This window comes from Zalophus californianus, chromosome 10 (assembly GCF_009762305.2).
Source record: "Zalophus californianus isolate mZalCal1 chromosome 10, mZalCal1.pri.v2, whole genome shotgun sequence".
Taxonomy (NCBI): domain Eukaryota; kingdom Metazoa; phylum Chordata; class Mammalia; order Carnivora; family Otariidae; genus Zalophus; species Zalophus californianus.
Window position 1 is genome coordinate 58,001,741 of NC_045604.1, and position 14,520 is coordinate 58,016,260.

Here is a 14,520-nt window from a genome sequence, read left to right on the forward strand (position 1 = left end):
ATCTGTTTAATTTCAGCGTACCCAGTATATACCTGCAGTTCAGCAAAATAGTTCAGAGAAAAGATATTAGACGTGTGGTTCTCCCACTGAAGCCTGATAGACTGAGAAACTCATAAATAATTTGAAAGAAAGTCACAAGATAAAGAAAGCATAAAAGTATACCAAATGTAAGAAATGTCTGGGAAAGAACTGTAGGTGTGGCTATTGGCACATAGAACTGAGTAGGAGCAAATAGATAAGGATCTCAGTGAGTTTTTAAAGAGTTATATTGCCAAAGAAACTGTGAGCCTGTACTAAAAACGTTTACAGTACTCAAAATTCAAAATGACACTTGGATCCCACCAGTCTATGACTGAGAAAGCTGTTCAGATCTCAAGACGGGCATGTTCTAAAATACCATTTCAGGATTATTGCAAAAGAAGGATCTCCCCAAGAGGTGGATGTGGGGAATATCCAAGGAGAACATCAGGCTGGGGAACGACTCCAAGGGTATGGGTTAACCAAGAAGCATTTCCCATTCCCAAAAGAGAGGGCCATCACAACATCTGCCAGGTAAGAGTTCAGAATTGCTACAGACCGATGACTGGAGATTCTCATATTCTTTTCACTTAGGAACTAAAGTGTTTATTTCAGTTATCCTGTCTGTATTCCACTAGTGTATATTGGGCATGGGGATGGGAGCATGTAGTGGATTGAATGGTAGCCCCCCAAAAGATAGGTCCACATTCTAATCACCAGAACATGTGAACATGAACTTATTTGTGAAAAAGGGGTCTTTGTAGTTGTAATAAAAAAATGACTGACAGCTTGTACTGAAAGGGACAAAGACAGGAAAAAATGAAAGAAGGCCATGGGCCTTCCAAAATTCTACAGTCAGGAAATTGGTTGATAGAGCTACTCAACTGCAAACACATGTTACCCCACAAAAAAAGGAAAGATGGCTACAAGGACAGAGCCATAACAGGTGGCAGAGAGACCAGTCGAGCCATCATGGGCCCAGAGGGTGGAGTATTGCCACAAAGGATTACTCTCTAGCTTTGGAACCTAATAGAATTTCCCCTGCTGGACTAAGACCTTGCTTGGGACAAGTGACCTCTTAATTTTCCCCAATTCCTCCTTTTTAGAATAGGAATTTCTATCCTATACTTATCACACCATTGTGTTTGGGGAGTATGTAACTTGTTTTCTAGTTTCATGAGTTCTTAAATAGAGAGGAATTTTTTTCCCAGGATGAAGTATACTCAGAGTCTCATGCATAAACAGATTTAAATAGTTCAGGTCATGACAGTGGGGATTTTTTGAACTGATGACATTTGGATAAGATTGGGACTTAGAGCTGATGTTGTTGTTATGCGCTAAAACGTTGGATGGTTTTTGGGATTTGAATGTATTTTGCTTGTGGATGGATACGAGTTTTGGCCAGAGGAAAGACTAGAGTGAGCTGCAATCATATGTCCTAAAAGATATGTCCATATCTTAATCCCTCAACCTATGAATGTGACCTTATTCCAGAAAAAAAAGTCTGCAAATGTAATCAAATTAAGACTCTTGAAATAAGATCATCCTGGGTTCTCCAAGTGAGCCCTAAATCCAATGACGAGTGTCACACAGAGAAGGATGCACACACAGACAGTAGAGGAGAAGCCACATGAAGACGGAGGCAGAGAATGGAGTGGTGTAGCCACACACTAACACCTGCAGATGCCAGACACTGGATAAGGCAAGGAGGGAGTCTCTCCCAGAGTCTCTGGAGGGAGCACAGCTCTCCTGACACCTTGATTTCAAACTTCTGGTCTCCAGAATTGTGAAAGAATAAATAAATTTTAAGTCACCAATTATTGGTAATTTGTTATGACAATAATAGGAAACTAATACAGGACATAAGACCTGCCTTTTAATTTAGTTCATAGAGCTGCACATCAAGATGAGTCACATCCAGATCTGATGTGGACACCACTGAGCATTACCATCTAATATAGAGACTGCCTTGCATCACCCACAGCTCCTAGACTTTCAACTGGTGTCCACATAGAATTTTTGGGTTGTCTCCCATGGGGTGGCATGAGAGTACTTTGCCTGTGGGAGGGAAAACGTGCCAAATGTTTGTTAACCAAAAGAGTGCACTGTGATGGTCATAAGTGTTATTTCCCAAAGTTTTCCTGTGCTTTGGCTTCCAGGAACATGGTAGGATTTCATTTCTCAGCTCCCTTATAGTTGGATTGAGCCATATAATAGTCCTGGCCAATGAGCTGGGAGCAGAAATGACATGTCATTCTAGATGTGGGAACTTTAATAATGGTGGCTACTATATTTGAGGTGGGGGTTGCTCCCTCAGCTCAGATCCCAGATAAGGAGATGAGAAGAAAGCTCCCAGCTCTGTGTCTGTGACGGAATATAAATCTCACTAATAGAAGACAATAGGATTTATTTGGCTGTTGCTGCTGCGGCAACATAACCATCCCTCATGACTGTCTTAAAGATTCAAAAATTCAAAGGAACACCTGCTATATACTGGTAGGGGGATGGATATAAAGACAAACAAAAAAGCACTTAATCTTTCCAAGTAATTTATGATCTGGTAAAATTTAGAGCCATGTAGAGCAGTGGCATCTATACTTGACCGTGCATCAGAATTACCCAGGGAACCCGTGTACCCCACCACAGACCTATTGAATCAGACTCTCTGGGCAGAAGTGGAATGGGCTCCAGCTGGGCATTGGCATAGTTGAATGGGTGCCAGACTTGTGTAGTCATAGCAGCTAGGGTCAAGACACGCTGATCAAGACCAATTATTATCAAATGCTTTTGGTCATAGAACTCCTTCAGATGGCATCCAATTAAAGCTCAGGATGTAAACAGTAAAGGTAAACCAGCCCTGGTCAAGTGGAGTGGGAGCCCAGAGCCCCAACCTTATGCTTCTCTCACCCCTAGCTTGAGCCCTGAGATAAGGAACCCCCAAGAGACTGTAGAGAGGATAGCTTTTAAAGGTGACTAACAGAATATGACAAACACAGTTAGGGTAAAGTGTAGTGTCTGGGGGATTCAGAAGAAAGTTTAGGCATGCAGGACTAGATCAAAGAAAGCTTCATGGAGGAGGCAGCATTTAAGACAAACTCTTAAAGACTGGAAGGGCGTCAGCATGTAACAATAGTAGCGTAGTGAGTAGGTAATGGGTAGAAATAAGTCTCCTCCTTATGACCATGCATTTAAGGAATCCCATAGCTATTTATAAGCCACCACACTCAAGCTCCACAAGAGCAGAGACTTAATCTGTTTTCTTCACTGTTGTATTCTCAACACCTGTAAGAGCAGAAGGGGTGTTCAGTAAATATTCATTAAATAAAATGAATGCTGTCTGCCAAGTGTCATTTACCTTTAGTGGCATGCCTTCATCAGCCACCAGAAGCTGGAAGAGGGGAGGAAGGATTATCCCTAGTAACTCTGAAGGAATCATGGCCCTACCAACATCTTTATTTCAGCATAGCAACACTGATTTCAGACTTCAGATTGGCCTCAAGAACAGTGACAGAATAAATCTCCATGTTTGTTTTAAGCTACTAGGTATGTGGTCATTTGTTACAGCAGCATCAGGAAACTGATACAAAGCCCAAGGAGGTTCAGTGACTTGGCTAAGGACTCACAGCTGAAGAAAAGTAGACAGAAATCAAACGCTTAGGTCTTTGCGGTACTCTTTCCACTACAGCATTTTTTTAATAGTTTTTTTTAAGATTTTATTTATTTATTTATTTGAGAGAGCGAGAATGAGAGAGAGAGAGAGAGAGCACATGGGAGGGGGGAGGGTCAGAGAGAGAAGCAGACTCCCCACTGAGCAGGGAGCCTGATGTGGGACTCGATCCCATGACTCCAGGATCATGACCTGAGCCGAAGGCAGTCGCTTAACCAACTGAGCCACCCAGGCGCCCCTCCACTACAGCATTTAGACTGAGGGAATTTTTATTAAAAATTCGAGGGCTAGAGGTAGAAGTGGGGCTGAGAGGGAACAGTGATGAACATGTTAGAAATGATCATTCCAGCACTTCCCCAATTCTCTTCCATAACCATTTGGTGGCTTTCACAGTGGAAGAGCAGATTTCTAGGACATTGAACTGGCATCCACTTCTCCAGCCAAGAACATGAGTCAGCCCACAACAGTGAGCATCTCTGGCCAAAACTTGATGAGCCACCTGTTTGTCTTTTCTTTTTCTCTGCTCCAAGTTTGCAAGTGGATCAGCATATTTTTCAACAGAAGAGATTCTAGAGTTTGACACATAAAATCTATAGAGATTAATGGCCCTTTTAGGCTGGAACCTAATTAATTTACTAAAATGATGAATGTGGCAGAGAGCTGCAGTTTGCTGTTGCAGGGCTCACTGGGCACACCCGCATCAGGTAATCTTCATCAAGTCCTTGGCTCCCCAGCTGGTGGAAAGTGTGTTGCCCTTGCTCTTTCCAATTCATAAGGATAGTAGGACACATTGCATTAAAAAGCTCAGAATCTAAGAGCCCCTGATTGGAATTCCAAGCTTCTCATCCCCAGGGAAGTCTAAGGAAAAGGGAAATCATCAGCCTGGCTCAGGAGTACCATGGTGCATATCAGTGAGGGAACAGCTAGAATCTCCAAGCTCCCAAACACATGTATCCCTACACATAGGACTCAAGTACATCAAGTGACTAAGGGTGAAAGAGCACTGTGCTAGGGGTCAGGGGAACTGAGGTCAGTCCCAACTCTCCAAAACTTGCCTCGGCAATTCACTTGGCACATCTGAACCTCAACTTATCTGTGAAATGGTAAAATCAGGATCTTTAAAGTTCTTCCTAGGGAACCCTCATGCACTGTTGGTGGAAATGTAAATTTGTTCAGCCTCTGTGGAAAACAGTAGGGAGGTTCTTCAGAAAATTAAAAGTAGAACTACCCTATTGGAGCACCTGGGTGGCTCAGCTGTTAAGTGTCTGCCTTCAGCTCAGGTCATGATCCCAGGTTCCTGGGATCGAGCCCTGCATCAGGCTCTCTGCCTGGCAGGAAGCCTCTTCTCCCTCTCCCACTTCCCTTGCTTGTGTTCCTACTCTTGCTATCTCTCTCTCTCTGTCAAATAAATAAAATATTTTTTTAAAAAAAAGAATTACCCTATGATCCAGAAATCCCACTTCTAGGTATATATCCAAAGGAAATGAAAACAGGATATTGAAAAGATTTCTGTACTCCCATGTTTATTGCAGCATTATTCACAATAACCAAAATATGGAAACAACCTAAGTGCCCATCAATGGAAAAATGGATAAAGAAGTGATACACACACACACACACACACACACACACACAGAGGAATATTATTCAACCATGAGAAAGAGGAAATCCTTCCATTTGGGATGATATGCATGGACCCTGAGGGCATTATACTAAGCGAAATAAGTCAGACACAGAAAGACAAATCCTGCAGAGAATCACTTACATGTGGAATCTAAAAAAAAAAAAAAAGAAAAGAAAAGAAAAGAAAAAAAATCAAACTCATAGAAAGTAAAAAAGTGGTTGCCAGGGACCAGGGTGGGGAAAATAAGAGATGTTAGTACAAACGTTCAACTATAAGATGAATAAGGTCTGTACACCTGAAACTAATAAAACATTGTATGTCAACAATACTTCAATAATAAATTTTTTTAAAGATGAATAAGGACTGAGGATTTCAGGTAAAACATGGGACTATAGCCGATAACACTGATAACTGAAATCTGTTAAGGGAGTAGAACTTAAATAGTTTCACAAAAAAATACATATGTGACATGGCAGATGCATTAATGAACTACATGGGGGGAGTCCCTTCACAATGTATATGAATATCAAATTACCATGATCATGATGTACACTTTAAATATCTTACCATTTTATTTGTCAATTATACCTCAATAAAGCTGAAATTTTTTAAAAAAAGAAAGAAAGAAAGAAAAAAAGTTTCTTCCTGGCTCTAACAACCAGGGTTCTACATCCAGGTAATTAATACAACCTGGACCGAGACATCTGAACAGATGCACACAGCCATGCCCCTTGACTACATCCTTTAAGTCCAATGGGCACGAAGTAGACAGGGACTAGGGACTCTCATGTGTGTGACTGGAGTATCCAGACACAGTGTTCTCTGATTTGCAGCTATTTCTGAATCTTATGAATGCATATGCTTTTGTTATTTCCCAGCAGAGCTTGGCTGCAGTGTGTATCACTGTTGGAAGAGAGAAGAAACATCAGTATTAGGTGAAAGCCTTAAGGTCTTTACAGATATAAAGAATTACCACCAAGAAGGCCTCGCTTTCCTAAAGTAATAAAATGTTAAATGCTATACTTCCATCCCTAGATAGTATAAGGAAATTCTCAGCAAAATGCAGTTTGGTATAGTAAAAACAAATAAACAAGAAAACATACAATCCCACGCAATCAATAGGCAAATGAAAACTTGTATTCAAATTCTAAATGTTCATTTTACTAAGTCAACAAGTGAACCTTAGTTTGCAAGGGGAGACATTCTAGCTATTTAGGTCAGTGGAAGACATTTTTTAAAATTTTATTTATTTGAGATAGAGAGAGAGAGAGAGAGCACAAGGGGGGGTGCAGAGGGAGAAGGAGAAGCAGACTCCTCACTGAGCAGGGACCCCAATGTGGGGCTCGATCCCAGGACCCTGGGATCACCACTCGAGCCAAAGACAGACGCTTAACCGACTGAGCCACCCAGGCACCCCAGTGGAGGACATTCTTTTTATTTTAATTTTTATTGTTATGTTAATCACCATACATCATTAGTTTTTGATGTAGTGTTCCACGATTCATTGTTTGTGCATAACACCCAGTGCTCTATGCAGAATGTGCCCTCTTTAATACCCATCACCAGGCTAACCCATCCCCCCACCCCCCTCCACTCTAGAACCCTCAGTTTGTTTTTCAGAGTCCATCGTCTCTCATGGTTCATCTCCCCCTCCGACTTACTCCCCTTCATTCTTCCCCTCCTGCTATCTTCTTCTTCTTTTTTTTCCTTAACATATATTGCATTATTTGTTTCAGAAGTACAGATCTGTGATTCAACAGTCTTCCACAATTCACAGCGCTCACCATAGCACATACCCTCCCTAGTGTCTATCACCCAGCCACCCCATCCCTCCCACCCCCCACCACTCCAGCAACCCTCAGTTTGTTTCCTGAGATTAAGAATTCCTCATATCAGTGAGGTCATATGATACATGTCTTTCTCTGATAGACTTATTTCACTCAGCATAACACCCTCCAGTTCCATCCACGTCGTTGCAAATGGTAAGATCTCATTCCTTTTGATGGCTGCATAATATTCCATTGTGTATATATACCACATCTTCTTTATCCATTCATCTGTCAATGGACATCTTTGCTCTTTCCACAGTTTGGCTATTGTGGACATTGCTGCTATAAACATTGGGGTGCATGTACCCCTTCGGATCCCTACATTTGTATCTTTGTGGTAAATGCCCAGTAGTGCAATTGCTGGATCGTATGGTAGCTCTATTTTCAACTGTTTGAGGAACCTCCATACTGTTTTCCAGAGTGGTTGCACCAGCTTGCACTCCCACCAACAGTGTAGGAGGGTTCCCCTTTCGTGGAGAACATTCTTGATTTGAACCCCAGCTCTTCCATGTACTAGGAGTGACAGTGGGCAAATTAATTTTCTCAGACTCAGTGTCTTTATAAAATGGGGGATAATAATGATTTCCTCACAGTATTGTCAGGATTCAAAGGAGATAGTCAATGTAATAGACTTTCTGCAGTGCCAGGAATATCTAAGTTCTCGGTAATCAGTAGCTGATTTTGCCAAAGATTGAGGACAGCATGAGTGATGAATATAAATGGAAAGTGTATTTAAATGACTATTTCAAGTAGTTTGGCTAAAAAGGGAAGGAGAAGAGACAGGGGCGCTAAGGGGATGCGTGGGGGTAGATGGTGTGACTGATGCTTTGTTGTTATTGTTGTTTGCTTGTTTGGCAGTTACTGTGTTTTTGGTCTGATGATAAATGATGGAGTAAGGTCCCAGGGGTCAGGAGGGATGGAATCCAGTATGTTTAGTAGGAAAAGGGACACCTCTTCCACTGAACTATGGGGACAGGAGGGAAGCAGAAGCAGTAGATGAGAAGAAGCTGGCTTGGTGGAGGAAGATGGTGAAGGTGAAAGTACCCTTGCCTCATGGCCACAGTGTACCCCAAGAGCTGAAGATTATGATTCTCTGAGGGAAGTGGCAGCTGGAGGCTTGAGAAGAGTCACAACCATTCCAAATGTTGTTAGGAGAACAACACCAAAAAATGTGTTTGCTCATTTGTCCCAAGAAAGTTCACCTGGGACACATAAAAGACCCGCCAGGTAAAACCAAAGACTCAGCAGAGGTTGAAAACTGAATTTGTAGGACACAATTCTATAAAATTATTAACTTTTCCCAGCAGAGAAAGAAGGTCTTTCCAAATGTATGAATAGAGAATATGGGTCATCCAGGTGCTTCAGGAATGGGGTTTGGCTGAGTGATTGGAGTAAAATGACAATAATACTACAAATCATTTTGTCATGTGCATATGCTTCTCCAGAGAGTAGTTTAGTGTGGACAGTTCAGAACATGCAAGTTTAGGCATCTGTAAAATGGGAATAATAGTGTCAATAACAGGGCAGTTTTTGTTCATCACTATTATTGTCTTAATGAACAAAAAACCTTAAAAATGGGGTTTGTGTTAGCTGATCACACTAAAAAATATCAAAATGATATTTTAAACTTCCCTGCCTCAAAACTGCTCTTCCCTGGGTCTTTCCCATCTCCATGAATGATGTCACCATTTACCTATTTGCCGGCACCCTGGATTCGGCTCTGCCCACTCTGCCACCTGCCTCCACATTCAACCCCATCCTGCTACCTCCACATCTGAAATAGTTTCTGAATGTACCATTTCTCACAATCTCCTACTCCAGGGCTTGGCAGACTATTTCCACAAGGGCCAGACTTGGTCCCCGGGCCATTATCTGCCTCACTGGGCTGCCCCTGAGCATGTCCCATCTTTATCATCTGTCTGCCTTCTACAGTCTTCTCCCTGAGTTGACTTTTGCTCCCCTGTGGCCCATTCTTATAGTAGGAAGAATGACCCTTTTGAAAAAAATTCAGATTATCTTAAAATCATGCAATGGCTTCCTGTTAACTAGAACAAAGCAGTCTCCTGGCTTCGGGAGCATGTCATGATCCGGAGCACCTTCTACCCCTGCCTCCTCTCCCACCACCCCCCTTTCACTAACCCCTCTCTGCTTACCCTGTCCATCTGTCCTTTGAACAGCCTCTTCTTGACTCAAGCCATGCTGTTTCCTCTGCTACAAATGGACTTCTCTGGACTTTATACTAGTATACTAGTATCACTAGTATCACCTCCTCAGAAAACTCTTTCCTGGTCCACCTGGCGGACATACTCCTGTGCACACCCACTCGTCCCAACCACTCTGCGCCCCTTAGCCTGCTTAGCTTCTTCCAACCCAACAACCTGAGCTCATTCCATTTATTTACTTATTTATTTACATACCAAAATCTTCTCCATGGCCATAAACTCCATGAAGGATGGGATTTTGTCCCATTTGTTGGTGTATCTGTAATCTCTGTAATATTCCTGGCAGATTGCAGGCATTCAAAAAATACTTGAAAGGAAGAACAAGCAATGCATCATTGATCAATGTTCAATGGTTTAAGGATGACATTCAAAGCCAAAGGTCACTCTCTGGTCTCTCATTTCTTTTCCACTCTCTCACTGCCACCGAGTACTTGAAAACATTTCAAATGTTTGGAGCTACACTGCACACTCTGAAGCCTTAATCAGGAAAAAGACTCCATGCTAATAATTTTGCTATCTAATGATCCAGTATCATCATTGCCATGTTTTAACTCAGTCAAGGAGTGAGTCTAACTTGGACAAGGTCAAACATTGGAGCAATTGTGAGGGCTTGTTTTTTTTTTTTTTTTTTTTTTTTGGTCCTATGGGTCCTCGAGGATTGCTCAAAATCAACAGAGACTGTTGGTGCCAGGACAGAGTCAGGAGACCTCAGCTAAGCCCTGGCCTATCATTTACCGGATGTGGGACCACAGAAAAAGTACTGAGCTTCTCTCACACTCCCTTTCATCATTGATAAACTGTGCTACAGATAAGATGATAGCACAGATGCACTGTAAGGGTTAATCCAGTTCTGTCTATAAAAGTGCTCTGTAAACTCAAAACTGCTGTCAAATCTCAGTTGTTTTTTCAAAAGTTTGCTTCTTTGCCCAGGTGGTCTATGCTGTGCAGACCCCATACATTTTGTCTTCAGAACACAAGATCTTTGTGGATTTTTAATGTGTTACTGACCTGGGACACTTTCGCATTTTATTAGGAGTCTTCAATTAATAGGGGGGCTAAAAAAAAAGAATAAATGAAATGAAAAGAAAAAATGAAATAAATGAAATGAAATGAACTTTAAGTACCACCAAATGAGGGCAGGGGAGGGGGATTTTATAAAAAGCACAAGTTCTGAGGTTAGACCTGGCCCTAAATCCTGCTTCTGCCATTTCTTAGTTGAACGACCTTGGAAAAGTTACTTCACTCTGAGTTTTGGGTAACAAACCTGTACGCGGAAGATAATAATTCTTACTTTAGGGATTTGTTAAAAAGATAAAATGAAAAAATACGTGTAAAAAACACCTGGCCCCATGCCCAGCTCATAGGAGGAAGAGAGAAATTTTGGTTGTCTTTTCTGTAATTTATAGTGGGCAGGATAGCAACTGCCACTTCTATTCTGGAGGGAAAAGAGCCCCAAAGAGAGTATCCTTCAAGAATCTTTGAGCTCAAGTGGGATGAGGGAGGACTGCAGCCATGGGCTGATGTCCAGGGCGGGAACCTTCAGCTTCCTCAGGGGACTCCCCCGGGAGGAAGAGAGGAAATGGACCTGTCTGTTTCTCAGATGTCCCCACATGTGTGGCTTCATAAGCAATGTTTCAACCTTAACCAGAACAAGTTGGGAGAGCTCCTGCCCCACCTCCAAATCCAACATTTACTGACTTACATCCATCTGTGGAGCCAGAGACATTTTCAAAACCCAGTACTCATTCAGACACAAACGCTACGTAAATACGTGGGACAGGAAAGTGCCAAGCAAGGCATACACACTGCAAAGAAGTTATAGGTGGTACCAGACCTGGTATTTCAAATTTGCACAGCGATTGTTTTAGTTACACTGGAGGCTGCTGATGAGTGGTAGAATTATTTCCCGGTTGAGAGAATGTTCTTGTTCTTTGTTTCTCTGTGTTGTCTCTTCCAAAAGGAGTCTAATCATTCCTTCTGATTAATTTCTAACTATATATACCTAGAATTAAAAACAGGTATATGTGCCAAATAAGGAGGCATCAAATGAGCTACATCCTAAAATAACATTCTTTTTTTTCAAAGACAGAGTATGGCTGCCTTAAGTAGACCTCATCTAAGTCCACAACAGGACAAAAGGTAACGAAATCTGGACTGGGCTCAAAGGTCCATAAAGTGTGGTCATTGTTGGTGACAGGTCAGTGGGGCCCTCACCACCCTGAGGATGGCATACTGGCTCAGTCTTACTTACGAGGAAACCTGGAGCATGGTCAAGCAACAGCTTCTCATTAAGAACTGAGGACTGAGGACTGCTGGTCTTGGGTTAGAGATGAGGAATGTCTGGTCTGAGCCAAGTGAACAAAGCCCTCAGGGCTGGCACCTTGGGTGTTCCTTTTCAGAGATATGTTACAGGTTGTTTCAAGCCACGAACAAAATTGCTCCTGAAAGGACATTTGGGTGTTTAGGGCCAGCAACCTGAAGTGAATTTCTTGTAACAGATATCTCCCCAAAATACCTCCACCGTGTTATCGCCTTTCATTATGTCTGCATAAAGCTAAGAAAAGAAGCTTGTTGGATGAATCATCCCATCTAGTTACTTGGGAAGAGGGACTGGAGTGATGGTTTCTGAAGTGTCCAGTTTTTTAACTGCCTTGATGAGGAAATGAGAAAAGAATTTCCTAGGAGAAATTGTCGTTCCTTCATCAGAGACAATCCCTATTTTCATGGTGCAGTAAGACCCTAAAATTGGGGGGTACAAGCCTGCTTTTTGGGGGGCTGGCTAACAGATAGAACTGGTATCCTACAAAGACCTTTGGGCTCTAGGCTGGCAGCCTCAACGTTATGACCTTGTCCTCTCCTCTGCTAAGGTCAGAGTTGGTGAAGGTGTTCTACTACTTATCTTAAAGGCATTGACTTCTTAGCCATTCACAGATATCTAAATGTTATATTCTCTTAAATCTTTAAACCACTATTTCTGATATTCTTCTGAGGTAAGAGTACATAGGCAAGAAAGAACAATGAATTTATTTATTCTATTCATGTGCTTCAACCAGCTAATGATTCATACTCATGATGATAAAATTCAAACAATGCAAAAATAAGTGCCCCTCATACCCCAGCCTCCCAGTTGTCCATATTTTTCCTCTGAGAAATCCAATATTGCCAGTTTCTTCTTTTTGTGCATCCTTCAAGAGAGAGCTTATACATACAAAGCATCCTTTAAAAATGCAAATGGGCTGGGGCACCTGGGTAGCTCAGTCAGTTAAGTGTCAGACTCTTGATTTCAGCTCAGGTCATGATCTCAGGGTCGTGAGAGCCCTGCATCAGGCTCCATGCTTGGTGGGGAGTCTGCTTTGGATTCTTTCCTCTCCTTCTGCCCTCCCTCCCCACTCTCTCTCTCTCTCTCTCCTCTTTCTCTCTCTCTCAAATAAATAAATTTTAAAAATGCAAATGGAAGTGTAGTATATACACTCTTCTGCATTTTGCTTTTTTTCATTTACTAGTTTATCTTGGAGATAATTTTGTGTCAATAGATCTACTTTATTCTTTTTAATGGATGGATTATTATATTAAGTATACCTGTTATAGAAATGTACCATAATTTAACTTGTCCAGTATTGATGAACTCTTAAGTTGTTTCTAGAATTTTGCTATTATAAACAATGTTGCCACTTGTATGTTGGAACAGGTGTAATTTTGAGCAAAGATGAATTTGGTCAGGATCTCAGCCCTTAAATCATTGGTCAGTTGCCTGTCTCCACAGTGTGTGCCAGAAAGAACATCAGAAGCACAAAAGATTAAGCTGTTCTTACCCACTACCTACACACACACACATAATAATTATTAATAATAATTAATAATAATAATAATAAAGAGGATTAAAGGAAGCTTTGGGACATGATGGTCATGCCTTGGCCTTGATGGTTGTGATGGTTTCATGAGTGTATATTTACCTCCAAACTCATATTTCAATATGTGAAGCTCTTTACGTGTCAATCATACCTCAACAATGTGTTTAAAAAAAGGAAGTGCTAAAGATACTCTGACCAAATGCATATGCTCCATCATTGGGGTAATAAAGTGCTTACAAAGACAGCTGCAATAATTCTACCCATCCCTGTATGCACACTTCTTTGCAATGGCCTTCACTATTCCTCACATCCTGAGGGACAGTCCATTTCTCTACACCTTCTATCTGACCTCACCTTGCGATTGTAAAGTACTTAGACTAGTGCCCTCCACGGAGTAAGTGCTCTGTCAGTATTACTATTTTTATTTTGAAATTTGCTTATTTCGGCCAGCATTATGTGTGTAGGACTCACGAGTGCTCTGCTATCCCTGTGGTTCATTCTTACAGAGTTGCTCTAAGTGTCAGTGTGGTAAATAACTGGACCACGAGTTATATACCCATTCTCTACTTAATGGATTATCATCATCGTCTCCAGTTCTTTACTTTTACAACAATACTACTACGAACATTCTTCTACACATCTCCTAGGAGACGTGCAGACTCTCCTCTGGGGTGTGTTGCGGGACTGCGGTTGCCGGGTCATAGATGGGTGGGGCCGAGCGCTTCCCGCAGCGCTGGTATCAGGGCCGGGCCCTAGACTCCTGTTGTTTCACATCTGCACCACTATTTGGTTTTATCAGACTCCAGAATTTTAATGCATTTATTTTTTCTAGAATTTTATTTATTTATTTGAGAGAGTGAGAGAGCACGAGCAGAAGGAAAGGCAGAGGGAGAGGGAGAGGGAGAAGCAGGCTCCCCACTGAGCAGGGAACCCCATGTGGGGCTCCATCCCAGAACCTCGGGATCATGACCTGAGCCGAAGGCAGACGCTTAAATGACTCAGCCTCCCAAGTGCCCCTAATGCATTTATTTTTAAGGCTTGGAGAAACATTATGGCTCAAGATTTTGGTGAAAATTAGATATACCTTTTGAAAAAAAAGTTAAATAATTTGCCTTCATTGACTTCACACTTGAGGAAGCCTAAAGGCCTTCCCTCACTCCTTCTCAGACCCTCCCTCCATCACCCCTTCCTACTGTGGTTCTTCTCTGCCCCCCCCCCAATGCTGTACCATGTGTCCCCCCTACTTCCCTGACCACTCTCTCCTTTCTCCTCCCTCTCTGCTGATCTCGTTTATCCCTTGCTGCCCTTG

The 14,520-nt window shown here is 42.0% G+C and overlaps 1 pseudogene; it reads left to right on the forward strand.

Moving 5' to 3' along the window:
* The window catches only part of LOC113932591, an 85,781-nt pseudogene that overhangs the window by 11,369 nt on the left and 59,892 nt on the right, over window positions 1-14,520 (forward strand).